Genomic DNA, 19,095 nt, shown 5'->3' on the forward strand with positions numbered 1-19,095 from the left:
AGAAAGATAAAGACTTTGAGGTCTGAGAATGGAGGGGAATACACTTCAAAAGAGTTGAATGCATATTGTAAAGAAGCAGGTATTGAGAGGGAGCTCATTGTTCCCTACAACCCCGAGCAGAATGGAGTTGTAGAAAGAAAGAATAGAACCATTGAAGAATGCATAAGGACTATGATATTTGATTAAGATCTACCAAAATTTCTATGGGGAGAAGCAACCATGAAGAATGGAGGATTGGGTAAGCATTTGGCATCTGATACTCTTTGAAGATGTTGTAGGGCATCCAAGATAAGAGTAGTCGTAGAAGACCGATATTCTTTGAGGATTGGGAATCCAAGATAAGAATAGTCCTGGAAGGATATACCGTGTGAACACTCGGGTGAGGTATGCTCCTTGAGAGACAATGATGAAGGTGTCTATAAATCATTGGTCTCACCGACATTGTGTTTTGATCTTGTGGAGAGATAGAGTTATTAGTCAAGGCCTTGTTATGTGACAATGCTGAATGATATGATGCTATATAGATGGGTTACCAATCTGACTCTTCTGATGAGAATTCTTCAGATTGAGAATGTCCAAGTGCCTTGTATGGATTATGAATACCTCCCTAGTTAAGAGAGAGCGTTGAAATATGTAACTAGGTTCGGTCTTCATAATGACAAATGTAATCATGATTTTATGTATTTGATGTAATGAGAAAAATAAATTTATTATTGATCTCAAGGCATGGGTTTTATGCTCAAGGAAATTTATTTTTATAGGTCAAGCTCCCATTGTGAGCTCTTAGGGCTTATTAATCAAGTCTACAAGTCATTAAGGTCATTGTCATGTATAAAAGGCTCATTTGGGCATGTTACATATTGTAAAAGGATTTATGTAAGTCTAGTCAAGTCAAAGAACTCTCCAAGGACCAAGTCATAATGCAAAAGAACAACTCGGCCTTCTCAAGCATCGAGTCAGCCTAGAAACAACTTCAAGTCAGCCTAAAATCATGGAGGAGTAGTCTATATATAGGACTCTACCTCACTTAAGTAGGAAATTCATTCATCATCATCAAGTTCGATCTAAGTAAGAAGTGATTGAAAAAGGGCAGCGAAGGAAGAGATAATCTCCAGCAAAAGAAATTGAAGATTTGCATCTCTTTTAGGGCTTGAATTTGTCACACGTCCGAGGAAGGATTACGACATCCACCTGTTGCAGAAAGGCTGAATTGCAGACCTTTAGGGAGCTGAATCAAGACAAGGAATTGATCTATCTTTCAAGCCGAGATCACAAGAAGACTAATTCTAGTCAAGTGAAGGAAGAAAATGATCGAAATTAGCCTAAGTCTACTATGTTGAATTTCCACGACCTTGGGTCTAGGATAGAATCTTAAAATCTCTGACGCTACCAAACCAAGAATCTCAACAAAGCTACTTTGCACAGCGGAATATAAAATAGCAGTAAATCACACATGCACAATTGTAGATAACTTTTTTACAAAATATTGTACAAATATGTACAACAACCCAATATTCGTTACATTAAACCGATTGAATAATACAATAGTCTAGGGCTCCCACACAAGGGATACAAGATACAATGACAATCTCGCTGCAATCTCTATGTCGTATCTCGTCCTGTCGGCCTTTCACTTCCGTTTTGCTCTCTAGCTGCCCCTTAGTCCATCAAGAGACAACACATAGAGTCTCTAGGAGGGTTGCCACCTATCACTGCTGCAAGTCGCTTTTGCTTCAATGAACACAGGCTGATACAATCTGCTCTTCTAGGCTGGACAATCCCTGAGCTCTAATCTACCAATCTAGTAGTCACTTTCGACCATCAAAGTGCTGCACATTAGGCTCCAATCTTCACCCAACCTTCAACTGTCAATGTCACTTTATGACTGCTTGTCAAGGGCTACTTTGGGCTACCAACATGCTGCCCTCCACCAGTTTAATGATGCCCAATTCTCCACTGTGAAATCTGCTACTATGATAAGCTTTCATCCACCAAGAGAAGTCCTCCAAATGGCTTCCACAGGCTACTACAAATTCTGTCCACACATGGACACCATCCCTTGCATCAAATCAACAACCAACCATCCATACATACCTTAGTTTGTTGGTCTGTTCACTGTTGCATGTTTTGCTCCTGGATAGGGCTAATAACCCATCGCTACAACCCTCTATTCTCCCTTTGGAATGCTACAACCCTCTATTCTCCCTTCAGAACCACTCTAGCAACTGTGACTTAGCTCCAATCTGCTCCTGTGGTCAAGCATTGTGTTCTAGGGAGAGGTTAGCCCTAGATCGGGCCTTCCAGCCCTCTCCAAACGTCACTGCTCTCCTCAACACTGCTGTTTAGGCTTGCAGCGTCCTACAACAACCTTAAACAGTCCTCACAACACTCCAAGATGACCACACTACCTCACTGTAATAAATAGGGTCTTCTCCCACCAATCTGCACCCAAAACAAGCCTAATCACTCCTCTTTGTAATGCAACTACTTCCCTGCAAAAACTCGGATCTGTACCAAGCCAAAAGACACTTCAAAATCACAGAAAATGTCCCACTTTGTCCTTGTTTGCATCTGTCGCTGCCTTAGAGAAGTATGGAGGTGATTTGATGCACTTGGATGGGATGTGAAGTGACCTCAAACATCACTCTACGAATCCATGTGGTGTTAAAACATGACTTGTGGCACTTCAAATTGTCAAGCCGACCTCCATTTGGTGTCACATTAACCCAAAATTTACTTCAAAAAGTCATATATCAAGTTCCAAAGCTCCAATTTGAGTGATTTTCGAAGTGTTGGATTCGCCACGCCATCCTCTATCACCTCAATTTTTCTCATGCCCATATGTCTCATGGTTTTGGCCCAACTCCTTTGGGTACAAAACCCCAACCTTGGGTTCCAAGTACACAAATGACTTTTGTGGCGCTTCACCCTCCAAACCCTGAACCCTAGGGCTTGGAGTACCTCCCAAACTACTCAAAAATCAACATGCCACATGTGCGAAAAGTACAGTCCATTGCAGGAGGCCAAAAGTTGCAGTTAAGGAGGCCGAGAATTTCAGACTAGTGTTGCAGGAGCGAAGGTTAAGTTGAAGAGATTTCTGTTGAACCAATAAAGGATTAAATTTGACTTGAGGCAAGTTGACTTGGTCTTGGAGAAGTTCTTGGTCAAGGGTCTAGGTCTTGGAATTCGTCAATTGAAGATTCTATAAGAAGAAGAATTATTATGTTTTTCCTCTCAAACTCGGAGAGGTTTTGGCCCTTGCTGATCGGCTATATCTTGTATCCTCTGTCTCATTGTTCTTTATGATTTGGTCGCTGTTTGATGAAGAAAACACTAATAAAAATCAAGTGAAAAAGAAGAAGCTAATTTAAAAGAAGTAAAATCACATCATAAATAGTTATCATTTTAAGAGAAATCACCTACACTTGCTGCCCTGAGATTTCTCAATAGAATGAATGTGGATGAGTTCTATTGAATATCTTTGTGCGAGAGCCAGATGGTAGAGTGTGAGTCCTCACAGACGGTAGAGTGAGTCCTCTTTTGGTGCAAAACCCTTGTAAGCCTCATTTCAAATGCAATTTTTTGTTCATAGATGTAGGGTGTAAGATCTATTGTTTTTTCATAGAATGTAGTTACTTTTGCATATATTTTGTGTTAAATGTTTTTTTTTTTCATTTAATATGTAATTTACAATTTGCAGTTAATATCTCATGATATTTCAACATCATTCTAAGTTCTCATACAATTTCTTTGTCTAAGGATAAGATTTCTCATGAGTTCTTCATGTTTATAAAATAAATATTCCTCATTAGATTTCCAGTTTTAGACTAGAATATAATGGATGCCCAAAGTCTGCCCCATGCACTTGCTTTGTCAAATGAATCTCATTATCTTCTTCTCCATCCACTTGGGAAAATTATCTTTTTTCAAATTTTTCAATTTCAACAAGAATGAAGTTATAATCCTTATTACTTACTACCATATTCCTGCAACAAAACTTTTTCAATGATGCCATCAAGGTTGCTGTCATTAGATCCTTTACAAAGCTTCAAATGTGTAGCACATTTCTCAGTGGTTTTGAGCTCATCTTGTACCCCAGTTTTGTGCTCAGCACAGTTATGAGGGATTTGCTTATTTCGTGGCCCATAATTATGGTTGAAATTTGCCCTTTCAACCTTGGAAATTTGTTCCTGTTTTACTTCAACAACATTGTTATCAACATTCTTTTCCCATGTTATAGGCTGCCTGCTCTCAGCGTTTTCTATAATCTCAAGGTTTTGGCTTTTAATGTGTGCAAATTCAACAAACTGCAAAATGAGCTAGGCTGCCATTCGGAAAGGATGGTCATCCTATTCATTATGCCCTGGGCTACGATAATTTGGCCAAGGATGTTGAAATTTTGATTTTCTATGCTGCAACAATTACTTATTACAAAACTTCTTTCTGCTGCAATATCAGTTGAGCAATTGTAGATAGAGCATAAACAACATAAACCATATGCACAATGGAAGACAACCAAGAACAAAATCAAACATAGAGGATTTAGGTCCATTGACCAAGGTAAGACCCCTAAAAGGGGAAAACACAACCATATTATTCTATTAGATATCAATTGTTCAGTAGCGATACATAGTACAATGAGAGATCAAGAGAATGAATAAGTTCACCCAAATTTGAACAAGTTGCAACATAAAGATCACTAGTAGTAGCAACAGATGTAAACACTGAATCAACCTTGACTTCTCCCTTTAACTGAATCAACAATGGAACACTGAAATACTAAATCACTGAAGCAATCTTGCCTCACCAAGTCTTGCTCTTATTCTCCAAGTCTCTCTCTCACAATCTTCTTCAAGTCTCTCCAACTCTCTCTCTCTCTTTCTCTCTCAAATTCGAATTCTTCATTCACAATGCATGTGTAATAAGATGAAATGATATGTGATAGATATATAGGAGGTACAATGAATTCATGGCATAAAGGAGAGGCAACACATGCCTTAGAGAAGTGTAACTTATGCCATTAAGGAAGGCAATGCATGCCTGAGAGAAATGTAACTTATGCCTTTAAGGAGAGGCAACACATGAGTGTCATCATTGAGGAGAGAAACATATGGCATAAATGAGGAGAGTGTAAAATATGCATTAATGAGAGTGTAACGAGAATCTTGCATGCCATGCCTTTAATGAGTGTAAGAGAGAGTGCAATGTATCCATTAAGAGACAAAAATTAATGTAGTGCCATGTGTGTCATCAAGGAGAGAGGTGTGAAGTATGACATGATTGAGCGTCATGTAGGAAAGGTGACTTGTATTTCCTTTTGATAATAATATCATAATATCATAAAGGGGATAGATAATATTGATGATAAAATATCAAGTCGCGATTGAACTATTAGGATTGGTTAATGATGAGTTAAGTGATTTTCCATCAACTATAGTTGATTACCAATTGATGTAAGACAATTTACTAATTTTGAAAAGTCGTACTTGAGATGTTAGACATGACTTTCATTTTTTAGAAAGTCACTACAAAATTTCAGAAATGAGATTTTATTTAATGAAATTCATCCCCGAGCTGCTAATTTTCATCAAAGGAGTTCTGTCATACTAGTTATGTTGCTAGTTCTGTCATTGAGTTGTATGCATTGTTCATAGGGGCAATAAACAAATTCTCCCTATAAAAGAAATCTTTCTCCAAATTTGTGGTGCTTCCATCGATGATATAAAATACTATCAACATCACCCTCACACACCTCAAAATTATTGATACTCTTAGTATCACCAAACTTTTGTGTGGCAATACCACTACAGGACGCATGGTTGTCCATATTTAGGCCATGATTAATCCACATTCCTCTACATTTAGGACTCTTGTCAACTTGTTCCTTGTTTTTCTTCCGCCCAAGGAAATTGACAAATGGATACATCTTCACAAGGATGCCAAGCCCAGAAACTGGTATTTTCACAATGGCCTTCAATATCTTTATTGTTACAAGGGTCCTCATTACATAATACAAAGAAAGGCTAGCAATTTCCTCATCGTTTTGAGGATGATATCTAGGGTAAACTGTAGATTCTTTAGGACCCAAGGCTAGTTCAAAGACAAGGATTCAATACGTCAAAACTATACACTCATTAAGGGCTCAACCTGTCACTTGTCGGAATTGAACTTGGGTAGGGAGGATGACACTCCTCTCAACCACTTGAGTTAAACCCTATTGACCAGTTTCATGTTCTTGGTATTGCCATTTTTTTGTTCTTTTGCAGCTCCCATGCCTTTAACCACTTTTATAGTGAAATCTTATGCCTTTGTGGGTTCAAAGATGCTTTAACTTCTTCCATTATACTAGAATTGTCAGTAGACTTAAGGGCTTTTATAACATAGTCTAGTTTTGATTATATGTAGTTTTTTGACATAATTGTACCTAGTAGTCCCATTAACCTATTTATGGTACTTTGTTAGACGTTGATCTTATCTTATTTTTTCTTATTTGCTAGCAACCATTCTTATTTATTCCAAATCCATGTTGTGTTCTATCTAGGGTAGCCTCTCCATAGATGCATTATCTCATGACAATTTAGTACACCTAAGTGAAATGCTCTAGTTTTTTAGGTTTCGAGGAAACTTCCATGTGAAGATGACATTTTCAATCATATAGGTTACACATACATTGGTTTGTTTCAAGGATCAAACCTTGATATTCATTTCTTAAAGTAGAGTAAGGATAGTCCCTAATACCACCTCACTAATGTGTTTTTTTGCACATGCCCTAGAATGGAGTTCAAATGCAAGCCAAACCCGAATGAGGATATGAAAAATTAAAGTATACCATAATATTCCATTCCAAGCTCTCTCTATCCATGCATCAATGTTCCTTTTGAAATTTTCTCCTCATGAATTGCCCTATTAGGGATTTTTCCATTTAGGAAGTGATTTTTTCCATTCACATGTCCTCTCCAAGTACTAGTCTCACATTTTCCATTTTGATTTTTATGTGTTTCTCGTTATGTTTCTCCCTAGAAATCCTAGTTTTTCCTGGTTTCCTCCTATCCTCCTCTCCTATCTATATCATGGATAACAGGGCTACAACTTATTTTTTGTAATGTTTTCTTTGTTAGATTTTGGGTAGCTCGAAAGGTATTTCCGAGAGAGGACAACCCACCAAAAAGTAGTTTGTTTGGCGATTTACCCAAAAGTGGGGATTTGGACCCAAAGTGTGGGTTTAGGACCAAAAGAGAAATACTTAATTATTGTAAGGGTCAATAGGTTAAAACCCTAAGTTCTATTAGTTTCATAAATGACCCTAGAGAAAAGTATATAAGGAGCCTAAGGAGGATTTCATTGTGTGTAAAGGCTAGACGGATGTAGCTTTAGAGGAGCCAAGTTTAGAGGTTGAGTAGGGCTAGAAAAGAAGCCAAGGTCTGTCCATGAAAGAGGCCATGTTGATTTGGCAGCTCAGTGACAAATTCCAACCATTAGACTAGATTCCTCTTTTTGGGAGGACCAATTTTGACTTTTGAAGAACTCAATTCAGATAAGGGGAAGTGGATTTTTGAGGTCTAGCCCACAAGTACAAAATTTTCAAGGTCGGCCTTGGGTCAAATGGAGACAAGATGGCACCCCTCAAGTTGCATATAAATACATGTTGAGTCCTCCTCATTTGGCAACTCATCAACTCAACACATCTCTTCTCTATCCTGATTTACTTGGTTCGTGCAACTCATAATTGCAGGGAATCTCTCACAGGTGTGAAGGGACAAGTGTCTATTTCAGATTGACAAAATTTCAAAGTTGTTGCAGTGCATTGACCAATGTTGACTTGGGTGTGTTTGGCATGTTTTGATTGCGTTTTTGGGTGGAATATCCTTGTTTCTCGAGGCCGCATTGGAGGGCACACAGATGGAGGAAATCTAGGCAATTTGACTAGCGTTGAATTTAGGGTTGACTGCAAAGATAAGTGCAGACTTTGACCAAGTTTGACTGGTTGTTTTTGGACTATTTTGGGTTGACTTTGACCAGCATTCTAGGTCGCATTTATTGTTGCTTTTGTCGAGCTCTTTTATAGAGTTGATTGTTGACTTTGTGGACTGGTTAGCGCTGACTTTGCTACTGTTGACTTGGACAGATCTACAATTGCTCAAGAGTTGACTTTTGTTATCTCTCTCTCTCTTGTCTCTACTTTGACAAATAGCATGGCATTTTGACTTGATCAAATAATGGACATTGGTTTTGGGTATTGGCTAGTCAAAGCTTGACTTTGACTCTTGGATGATATACTCTCTCTGCTGAACGTTTGAAGACAATCTAATAGAAGAAGATTTGCAAAGGGTTTTCGCCCTAGTGGGGTTTTTTAGAGTCATTGACCAAATATTGTGTCTTTTGTCTCTTGGCTGTCTTTCATTGTGCATTTGTATAATTGTTCTATCTACTATTGCTCTACTGTCATTGGTTAATTGAAGAAGTGAAAATTATTAAATTGGATGTTATTGGATATTGTTGAAGACATAGTTACATCGTAGAACAATTGATGAAAACTTAACATGGTATCAGAGTTGAGGTGAAGAAAAACCTAAGAGACATAGAGCAAGAGCATCCATCTTCTAAGAAACTAATTGAAAGGGGAAAATCTTTTGGTAAAAATGTCTACCTCCTATTTCAAGGACAATGAAAAGCTAGCTGACTCATCTGGCTTTGCAACGTGGAAGACCATGAGCAATGTTGCTTTAGATGAGTATGATGTCTTGGAATACGTGGAAGGAAAGATTTCACCACCACCAGAAAATGCTCCTCAATCTGCCAAATCCAAGTATAAGAAAGGTGAGATTAAAACTAAGAAGTTCATTATTGATTCCTTAAGAGATCATCTACTTGTTTATATTTCATTCTTGAATGCCTCTAAAGAAATGTACAATAAGATTGTTGGCATGTATGAAGTGAATAATTTGAGCCATATTATGGATTTGAAAAATTAACTCAATGAATCTAAGATGCACAAGGGAGAGACTATACAATCATTCTTCATGGGAATCACTGAAATTAGGGATCAACTCCAAACCGCTCAAGAAAATATATCTGACAGGGAATTGGTCATGACTGCTCTTAGTGGTCTTCCTTCACCATGGGACATGTTCATTACTTCTATCAACAATAGGGAAAGGATCCCTTCTTTTGATGAGCTACTTGCTCTATGCAATCAAGAGGAAAGATTGATGATATCTAGAGGGAGAATTCAAAGGCCAAATGAAGGAGAGTCCACTGCCTTCGTTGCTCAAGGGAAGAAGAAGAATGTGAAGAAAGGAAAGGGAAATACATCTAAATCAAGAAGAACTCCTCAAACCAATAGAGATTCCAAGGATTCAGGAAGGCGAGATGGAGATGTTGAATGCTACAATTGTCATCAAAAGGGTCACTATGCTCGGCACTGTCTCGAAAAGAGAGATGATCCAACAAGAAACTCTTCAAGGTCCTAAAACAATAACCGTGGCTTCAACAACAACAGGTCATATGAAAGAAGAGATGATAGAAGAGATGAAAGAAGGAATGAAAGAAGAAGAAGAGACCCTCCCGATGATTGTGAAGATAACTACTGTCCACCAAAGAGGTCAAGAAATTCTGGGTATGAAAGTAATGCTACTAATCAATCCAAATATATTCTTATTTCCGTATTATCTAGTTCATCTCCTTATGATCCTTGGGATAGTTGGTTGGTTGATAGTGGGGTCTCTCATCATTTCTCTGGATATAAGGAGGTTCTCTCTAACTTGGTAGAGAGGGAGTCCAATTTGAAGATTATCCTGGGAGACAACTGCACTCATCCCATTAAGGGCTTTGGTTCTATCAAATTTTATTTGGATTCTGGGGATTCTGTTTTGCTTTATGATGTGATGTATGTTTTGGGATTGAAGAAGAATTTGGAATCGATTTTTGCTTTGGAGGATAAAGGAATGAGGGTTGCATTCATCAAAGGAAAAGTACTTGGCCTATTGGATCCTATATGCGAATTGCCTTCACATTAGGATCTAGGTTTGAAGGACACTGTAGAGTCACTAGAAGACCTCTTCTAGTTATCGTCCATGATACAAATCATCAAAGCGAGCTATGGCACTGAAGGCTGGCCCATCTACATTATGATGCTCTTCAAAAATTGAAGAAGTTGGTCTTTGGGATCGCTGATTTTCAAGCTCAACATGATGGAGTATGCGCTGGGTGTGCCACTGGAAAGAAGACAAGGGGACCATTCCCTTATAGTGAGAATAAAATGAAAGACATCCTTCATCTCATTCATTCCGATATATGTGATCTGTTGCCTATACATTCACTTGGTGACCATATCTATTACATCACCTTCATCGATGATTTCTCAAGAAACACATGGATATATTATTTGAAGCACAAGGATGAGGCCTTCTAAATGTTCAAGGAGTTCAAGGCTTTGGTTGAAAATCATACAGGGAAGAAAATAAAAATCTTCAGGTCTGACAACGGTGGGGAATACATCTCAAATGAATTTATAGACTTTTGCAAGAAGGATAGAGTTAAGAAGACTATTTTGCCCTACAATCCCGAACAAAATGGAGTGGCTGAGAGAAAGAACAGGTCCATTGTGGAAGCTGCCCGAGCCATGCTCCATGATCAAAATTTGCCAAAGTTTCTTTGGTGTGAAGCAACAAACACAACGGTATATGTTCAAAATAGGGTGCCTCATCAAGCTTTGGAAAACAAGATCCTCGAGGAAGTATTTACAAGTGTCAAGCTCGATATTGGTCATCTCCGGATTTTTGGTTGCCCTGTATTTTCCATGTGCGAAAGGACAAAAGAACCACGTTGGAAGTCACAGGAAGAAAGTGTATGTTTGTTGGATATAGTGAAGATTCTAAAGTATTTAGAATATATATTTCTAGTGAAAGGAAGGTTGAAATTAGCAGGGATGTAACATTCGATGAAGATGCTGTGCTTGGAAAAGCGAGAGACCTCTCTCCACCTCCTCCTGAAAAAAAGTGATGATATGGATATTCTAGAAGGTCCTTTTGTGCCTGAATCTAAGAAGGATATTGTTGATGATACCATGGAGCTTGTAGACCCCTTGGATCCTCCTCCAAGTGATCCTTCAGCGAAGAAAAGACCACTTTGGCTCAAAGATACACTACAAGATGCCAAGAGACGTGTTGCTGCTCGTGGAACATTCAGGGAGAGCAAGAAGCAATGCAGATATTGAGCATATGTTGTAGCTATGAGCAATGTGATTCAAGCTAAGCCTCATACCTTTGAAGAAGCTGTGAAGGAACAAGTCTGGAAGGATTCTATGGCCAAAGAATTTGAATCTATTATGAAAAATGACGTATGAGATGTTTTGTTGAGATTGAAGAATAGATCAGTGGTGACCTCCAAATGTCTCTATAAGATTAAGCATGGGTTTGATGGAAAAGGTTTGTAGCTCATGGATTCTCCCAAAAAAAGGGAGAAGGTTATGATGACATATTTGCTCCTATGGCCCGATATACAACCATTCGTTCGATAGTTGCCCTCACTGCCAATCAGGGATGGACTCTTCATCAAATGGATGTGAAGATTTCTTTCTTACATGGTTTGCTTCAAGAAGAAGTGTATGTTGAACAACTTCTAAGATTTGAAGTTCATGATAGGAAGACTCATGTATGCCAATTGAAGAAAGCTCTCTATGGATTGAAGCAAGCCCCTCGTGCTTGGTATGCCCGCATCGACAGTTACTTGATGAAGCTGGAATTCACTAGTAGTGCTAATCCAAACTTGTACTTCAAAGTGGTCTAAGATATGCCTCCCATTTTGGTATTATATGTTGATGACTTATTCTTGACAGGTGCATACCCTCTCATTCTAGAATGTAAGAGGGAGTTGGCTTTTGAATTCGAGATGAAAGACCTTGGTTTGATGCACTATTTCCTGGGACTAGAAGTATGGAAAAGGTTGGGCGAGATATTCCTTTCACAAGGAAAATATGTTGTGAAATTGTTAGAGAGTTTTGGCGTGGTAGAATGCAAGTCCTTGCCCCTACACCTATGGAGATGAATTTTAAGAAGCTATGTGGAGAGGTTGCTGGACCAGACCTAGCAAACCCCTCTGAGTATAAACAACTGGTTGGTGCTCTAATGTTCCTCGCGAACACTCGCCCCGACATATGATTCACAGTTAACACTTTAAGCCAGTTTATGACCGAGCCTCACCATGTACATTGGGTCGTTGCCAAGCATGTATTGAGATATCTACATGGGACTATTAACCTTGGACTGAGATATGTTGTTGTAGATGTTAGACTATATGGATATACAGATGCAGATTGGGCTGGTAGTGTTGTCGACAGGAAGAGTACTTCCAGATGCTGTTTTAGTCTGGGATCTTCCATGATATCATGGATAAGCCGGAAGCAGAAATACATAGCCCTTAGTATTATTGAGGCCGAATATATTGTAGTCAGCCTGGCAAGTTGTGAAGCTGTTTGGTTGAGAAAGCTCTTTGGAGAGCTATTTGAGTAGGTTCTGGACGTGACAGTTATCTATTGCTCCTACAACAGTGGGATTCGTTTATTAGAGAATTCTGTGTTCCATGACAAGTCCAAGCATATAGAGATATCATTACATTCGAGATATGGTGCAAAGAGGAGCTATGAAACTTCTTCACATTTCGACATATGAGTAGATAACCGATATCCTCACCAAGGCTTTGCCAAAAGGGAAGTTCTTGGTCTTTAGAGAGCAGCTTGGACTGGGTCTTTGCTGATCAAGAACACTGAGCAGTGCTCTTCCCCCCTGGTTGATCTCCTAGGGTGAGGAATGGAGCTATAAGGCTCCTGGGGATGAGAGACCTCTGACCGATAGGATGTTGAGACCCGGGATTTCCCCTAGTCAGAGTATGCCCCAGTTAGCATCCTGCCCACTTTGTGGGATAACCTCCCCATCTGGCCAATGGGATGAGGGACTTGGGATAGAGTGTGATCCCTACCCCTTGCAGTAGGTGGATCTTTCCCAAGTTGGTGGATGCAAGTGTTCTACTATCTAACACTTTAGGGTTAATATGAATTATTAGGGACAATAGGGTAGAGTGTGATCCTTACCTCCGGTAAGTTGATCTCACTTATTGTCAGGGACTTTGGGATAAAGTGTGATCCCTACGCATTGGGGTAGGTTGATCTCGCCCATTGCCTTGGGTGGTAGCCATGGCTCCCTGATGATGATGACAATGATGATGATTTTGGGTGGTAGCAGAATCTCCTGATGATGATAGAGACATGGTGGTAGTTGGAGCTCCCCTACAACAATTCTTTTTCTTTAGATTCGAGATTGTTCAACTTGAGATGGGTAGAGACAAGTAGAGATAAGCAGAGATGCACTTGATAGGATGTTGAGATGATGATGATCACATGATGCAGTTGGAATTTCTCCCTAGCTGAGAGGGAGAGTTAATTTGGCAGCTCAGTGACAAATTCCAACCATTGGACTAGATTCCTCTTTTCAAGAGGACCAATTTTGACTTTTGAAGCACTCAATTTGGATAAAGGGAAAGTGGATGTTTGAGGTCAAGTCCACAAATACAAAATTGTCAAGGTTGACCTTGGGTCAAATGGCACCTTTCAAAGACAAGATGGTACCCCTCAAGTTGCATATAAGTACAAGTTGAGTCCTCATTTGGCACCTCATCAACTCAATACATCTCTTCTCTCTCCTCATTTAATTGGTTTGTACAACTCAAAATTGCAGGGCATCTGTCACACGTACGAAGGGACAAGTGTCTTTCAGATTGGCCGAATTTTAGACTTGTTGCAGTGCGTTGACCAATGTTGACTTGGGTGTGTTTGGCATGTTTTGACTGCATTTTTGGGTGGAATATCTTTGTTTCTCTAGGCTGCATTGGAGGGCACATAGATCGAGGAAATCTGGGCAGTTTGACCCGCATTGACTTCAGTGCTGATTGCATGTTTCACTGCAGAGATAAATGTGGACTTTGACTGGCTATTTTTGCACTGTTTTGGGTTGACTTTGACCAACATTCTAGGCCGCATTTATTGTTGCCTTGATTGAGCTCTTTTGGAGAGTTGACTGTTGACTTTGTGGATTGGTTAGGGTTGAATTTGTTGCTGTTGACTTGGAAAGATCTGTAGTTGCTCAAGAGTTGACTTTTGTTGACTTTCTCTCTTGTCTCTCCTTTGACAAATAGCATGGCATTTTGACTTGATCAAATATTGGACATTAGTTTTGGATATTGGCTTGTCAAAGCTTGACTTTGATTCTTGAATGATGTACTCTCTTTGTTGAACATTTGAAGACAATCTAATAGAAGAAGATTTGCAAAGGATTTCCTCCCTAGTGGGGTTTTTCTAGAGTTGTTGGTCAAATACTGTCTGTCTTGTCTCTTGGTTGTCTTTCATTGTGCATTTGTATAATTGTTCTATCTACTATTTCGATATTGTCTTTGGTTAATTGAAGAAGTAAAAATTGTTAAATTGGATGCTATTGGATATTGTTGAAGTAATAGTTGCAGCATAGAACAATTGATGAAAAATTGATAGGCCAAGGGTTTCTATTGTAGGGACTGTGTAACTTTTGTGTAAGGGAAGGTGGATTCGTGGTTGAAAGCAGCGGTAGGTCACGACAAAGATCAAGATCCTAGTTGCAGCCTAAAAAGGATCTGTCTTGTAGAAGAAAGGGGCAAAAAGGATCTAGCCGTAGATGACAAGAGACCTGATCCAAGGCAGTAAATGAAGTGCTGAGACCTACAGGATGTAGATTTGTAGGTCAATACCTAGATCAGGTGCCGAGGGTTGGAAAGAGGGCTTTGTTGGTTAAGCCGAGGACCTAAAAAATGACAGGGAGAAGGCTGAGTGTGTGGGTGGTCTGTTAAGGGCTTGGAACAAAGTAAATGGTAAGAACAAGGCCGAGGTGTGAAGGGTATTAAAGGGTTTGTTCAGGAATGCAATGGAGCCCAAAAGGAAAGTCAAGGCTTGAACAATCCAATAAAAGCCTACTTGCAGCCTAAAAAGTGGTATATTTGCGAAGGTCGAGGCACAAACTTGAAGGCCAAACAAAGTGGGTGCAATCCAAGAGTGGTAAAGGCGGACGACAATGAGAACAAGGGCGAGCCTGCGAGGACAGTGTAATGACCCTGATCATCTTGCAAATATGTAGATATTGTGCTAATGGTCCCGGTCATAGTACATTCATGTACATGATCTAAATATTACCCTGGTCACTTTGCATTTGTATAGTTATTGTAAATATTTTCTTAGTTATCCTTGTATACAAGTTGAAGTTGCATTTATATGGTTATTGTAAACACTTTCTTAGTTATCCTTGTATATGTGTTGAAGATAATAAATAATACTTCGCACGATCGCCTTACAATGTTTTAGGAGTAAACTGTTACTTGGCATGCATAATTATGTAATTAGTGGAAAACATGATTGCCCATTAACTTCCAAAATGGGTAGAGGACTTGGGTGTGGATATAAAGACCAAGGGTTCAAGGATTACAAGGGGAGGGAAAGAATCTTGACCCTGAAAATATTCTTAATAACTAATCCAATTCAAGACACCAATTAAGGCATAGAAAAAGAAACAATGGAAATGTTAACATGGAAAGAGGATTAGGGTATGACACTATTTATCAATGTATATTTCTCTTTATGTGGTGCAATTCAAGGTTATAAGCCCAATCTTATGTTAGTCATTGTTGAAGTTTCTAAGTCTAACAGTCAGAAACCCTCTGTGTACTTACTGGTTTATTTCTGCCTACTTGTTATGATTAATTAACAAGTTATTTACCATGTAAATACTGAAAATAAACACAAGTACATGCTCAACATATTACAGAGCATCAACTGAAGGAAATAGAAACAAGCACACAAGTGACATTGTTGTTTTTGGACTAATGTCCTCGGAAAAACCCAATGCGGGAAAACCGGTGCAACTATCTGAGGGTTTGATTTATTAAGCAGTTTCAGAATACAATCTAGGTGCCAAATCTGACTCACCCAACAGAGAAAAATCTCTGCAGTAGCACCTCTCTACTCGGAAGCAGATATTTCGGCTAAAACCCTGGATAAACACTCTGGCAGTGCCACAACTCCAATTTGCCCCACGAAACCCCAACATCAGCCTCTAGGGACTGCGTCAGCTCTCCCGGCAGTTCCGGCTGTTCCCAGCAGTTCCGACTTCTGCCCTCTGCATCAGCTTTCTTGGCTGTTCCGGCAGTTCTCAGCAGTTCCGGCTGTTCCCGACAGCTCCGGCTTTTGCCCTCTGCGTCAGCTTTCCCGGTTGTTCCCGACAGTTCCTGGCTGTTCTTGGCAGTTTCGGCTTCTGACCTCTGCATCAGCTCTCCTGGCTGTTTCAGCAGTTCTCGGTGCTATCTCTGCCTCTCTGCTTATGTATTCACTACCCCTCAGCTGCAACTCTGATCACTCTCTCAACTTTCTCAGCAAACCCAACCCCAGAAAGTCGAAATCTTGATCTCTTGGTGTGTTCTCCAAGTGACCCTCAAGCCTCCTCTTATACTTTTCTCATTGATAGATCAATGACCAAGATTAAGTCCGTAATCAACAAATAAGATTATATCTGGCTGGATCCATGACTTTTGGACCATTCTAACACAGTTTTATATTAATTCACATTAATATTTTAATTTCCCTAAGTTTAGACTTAGGGACTCCATTAAAAATATTAATTATTTTAATATCTCTCAAACTGTTTAGAATCTGCCCAAACCCTTTCTGGGTATTGAAGATCTCATGCGCATTAGCCTCTCCACCAAATTTCGTGGCTAGAGCACATCCGATGCTACCCCAAATCAACACTTCCTCTTAGCAAGGACTGTGCTCTAGCAATACTCCTCACTGAGTATTACTCTGATCATCCGTCATCGGTCCCTGATGCTAGGCCTGCTGCCCATCATCTGCACTGCTGCATCTCGTACTGCCACCCATGGCTCTGCCACTACCATTGTTGCATCTGTACGACAACTCCCTCTACATCCATGCTGCTGCCCATGGCCCTACCACTGCCACTGTTGCATCTGCATTGCATCCCCTCTCATCATGCTGCATCATGCAACCCATAGCACCACCACTACTAATTGTTGCACTGCAAATCAGTTACTGAGAAGTAAGTAACTGATCTCCCAACTCTGACATCTCTGTTAGGCTAGAGACACCCACGATGCTGAAACTCCCTTTGCCGCTGATAACTGCTCCCTCTCCGACCTCTGCGTCACTGCAACTACTCCATGCATCTCGCATTGTTGCACACCTCTCTGTGCCATATTGCATTGGTGCAACACTCTCGTGCTTCTCACATTGCTGCCTCACGCTGTCCTGGGAATCCTGCACTGTAGCTCCCTCTATCGCTCCATCCTCATCCGTCTCTATTGACATCTGCCAGTACTGCTACTCTTCTTCGAGGCTCTTGTAGCAAGGTGTAATCCAAGATGTTGGGTGCCTCGAGGATCCTGCCCCTCATCACCTATAGTCCGCCTGACTACAGCTCGATGGCTCCCCACTTCTTCTCAAGTGGCACATGAGTACTCATGGCACAATCGTCATCCCTCAAGGCGAAGGCCTTGATACGATGTTTATCTAGAATGGACAGGATCCTGGCCTTCCAAACCACAAAGTTGGACGCTCCGTCCAGCTTATCTTGATCCCTCATCCTATTCACGACCATCTCTCTACTCTTCTCTATCGACTCCTCCGAGTCTCTCTACTTCCCACCTGGGAGTTCTCGGTTCGACTCCTGCTGAGTCTCTCTACTTCCCATTTGGAAGTTCTTGGTTCGACTCCTCCGAGTCTCTCTACTTCCCGTTTGGAAGTTCTCTTCTGGACTCCCTTTGAGTCCCGATTTCCCTACTGGAAATCCTTTTGCCAACCGTCAAGTTGCTCCTCTCCGATCGTTTGTGCAATTGCAACATTGATCCGAATTCCTTGGCTAGAAATCCACCTCGGTAGCAACTCCCTCTACCTTCGTCTTGCCCTATTAGGTACTGTTTTGACTATAGTACCCCACCAGCTCCACTATGCAACTTACCCACAACTTTCTAAACCCCAACAACCTGAAGGTTAGAGCTCCTAGGCTCTGCACAATCCCGACACCGGCAAATCAACCTCCTCAGCCAACTGCGTTAGCCCTTCTGGCCTCTCCATGAGCCTGCCTTTGCCTCCCTCAGCCTTTGCGCTGCCTCTTCTTGGATCAAACTTGATGACACAGGCACTGTGTCACCCCTTCTTTGCTGCTACTCTGCTAGGAACAACTTCTGTCACTCAGGACAACTGTTTTCTGCTGCTGCTGCTCTATTCGGCTGATGTCCTCAGTTCTCCTGTGATTTGCAACCACGCTTTGATACCATGTTAAAGTTTCTAAGTCTAACAGTCAGAAACCCTCCGTGTACTTACTGGTTTATTTCTGCCTACTAGTTCTGATTAATTAACAAGTTATTTACCATGTCAATACTGAAAATAAACACAAGTACATGCTCAACATATTACAGATCATCAGTTGAAGGAAATAGAAACAAGCACACAAGTGACACTATCGTTTTTGGACTAATGTCCCTGGAAAAACCCAATGCGGGAAAATCGGTGCAACTATCTGAGGGTTTGACTTATTAAGTAGTTTTAGAATACAATCTGGGTGCCAAATCCGACTCACCCAACAAAGAAAAATCTTGGCAGTAGCACCTCTCTACTCAGAAGTAGATATTCCGGCTGAAACTCCGGATAAACACTCCGGCAGCTTCACAACTCCAATCTGCCCCACGAAACCCCAACGTCAGCCTCTAGGGATTGCGTCAGCTCTCCCAGCAGTTTCAGCTGTTCCCGACAGTTCCGACTTTTGCCCTCTACATCAGCTTTCCCAGCTGTTCCGACAGTTCCCGACAGTTCTCGGCAGTTCCAACTTCTGCCCTTTGCGTCAGCTTTCCTGGATGTTCCCGACAGTTCTGGCTGTTCCCGACTGTTCCGGCTTCTGCCTTCTGCGTCAGCTTTCCCGGTTGTTCCTGCAGTTCGCGATTGTTCCCGACAGTTACGGCTATTCCCGACTGTTCCGGCTTCTGCGCTCTGCGTCAGCTTTCCCGGCAGTT

At 40.7% G+C, this 19,095-nt stretch overlaps 1 pseudogene; it reads left to right on the plus strand.

Moving 5' to 3' along the window:
• The first annotated feature begins 8,639 nt into the window (after window positions 1-8,639).
• LOC149241176 (protein PMR5-like) overlaps window positions 8,640-19,095 on the plus strand; it is a 51,113-nt pseudogene continuing 40,657 nt past the window's right edge.

This window comes from Pinus tabuliformis, chromosome 8, assembly GCF_031772625.1.
Source record: "Pinus tabuliformis cultivar Carrire ecotype Pingquan chromosome 8, CPIR1, whole genome shotgun sequence".
Classification (NCBI taxonomy): domain Eukaryota; kingdom Viridiplantae; phylum Streptophyta; class Pinopsida; order Pinales; family Pinaceae; genus Pinus; species Pinus tabuliformis.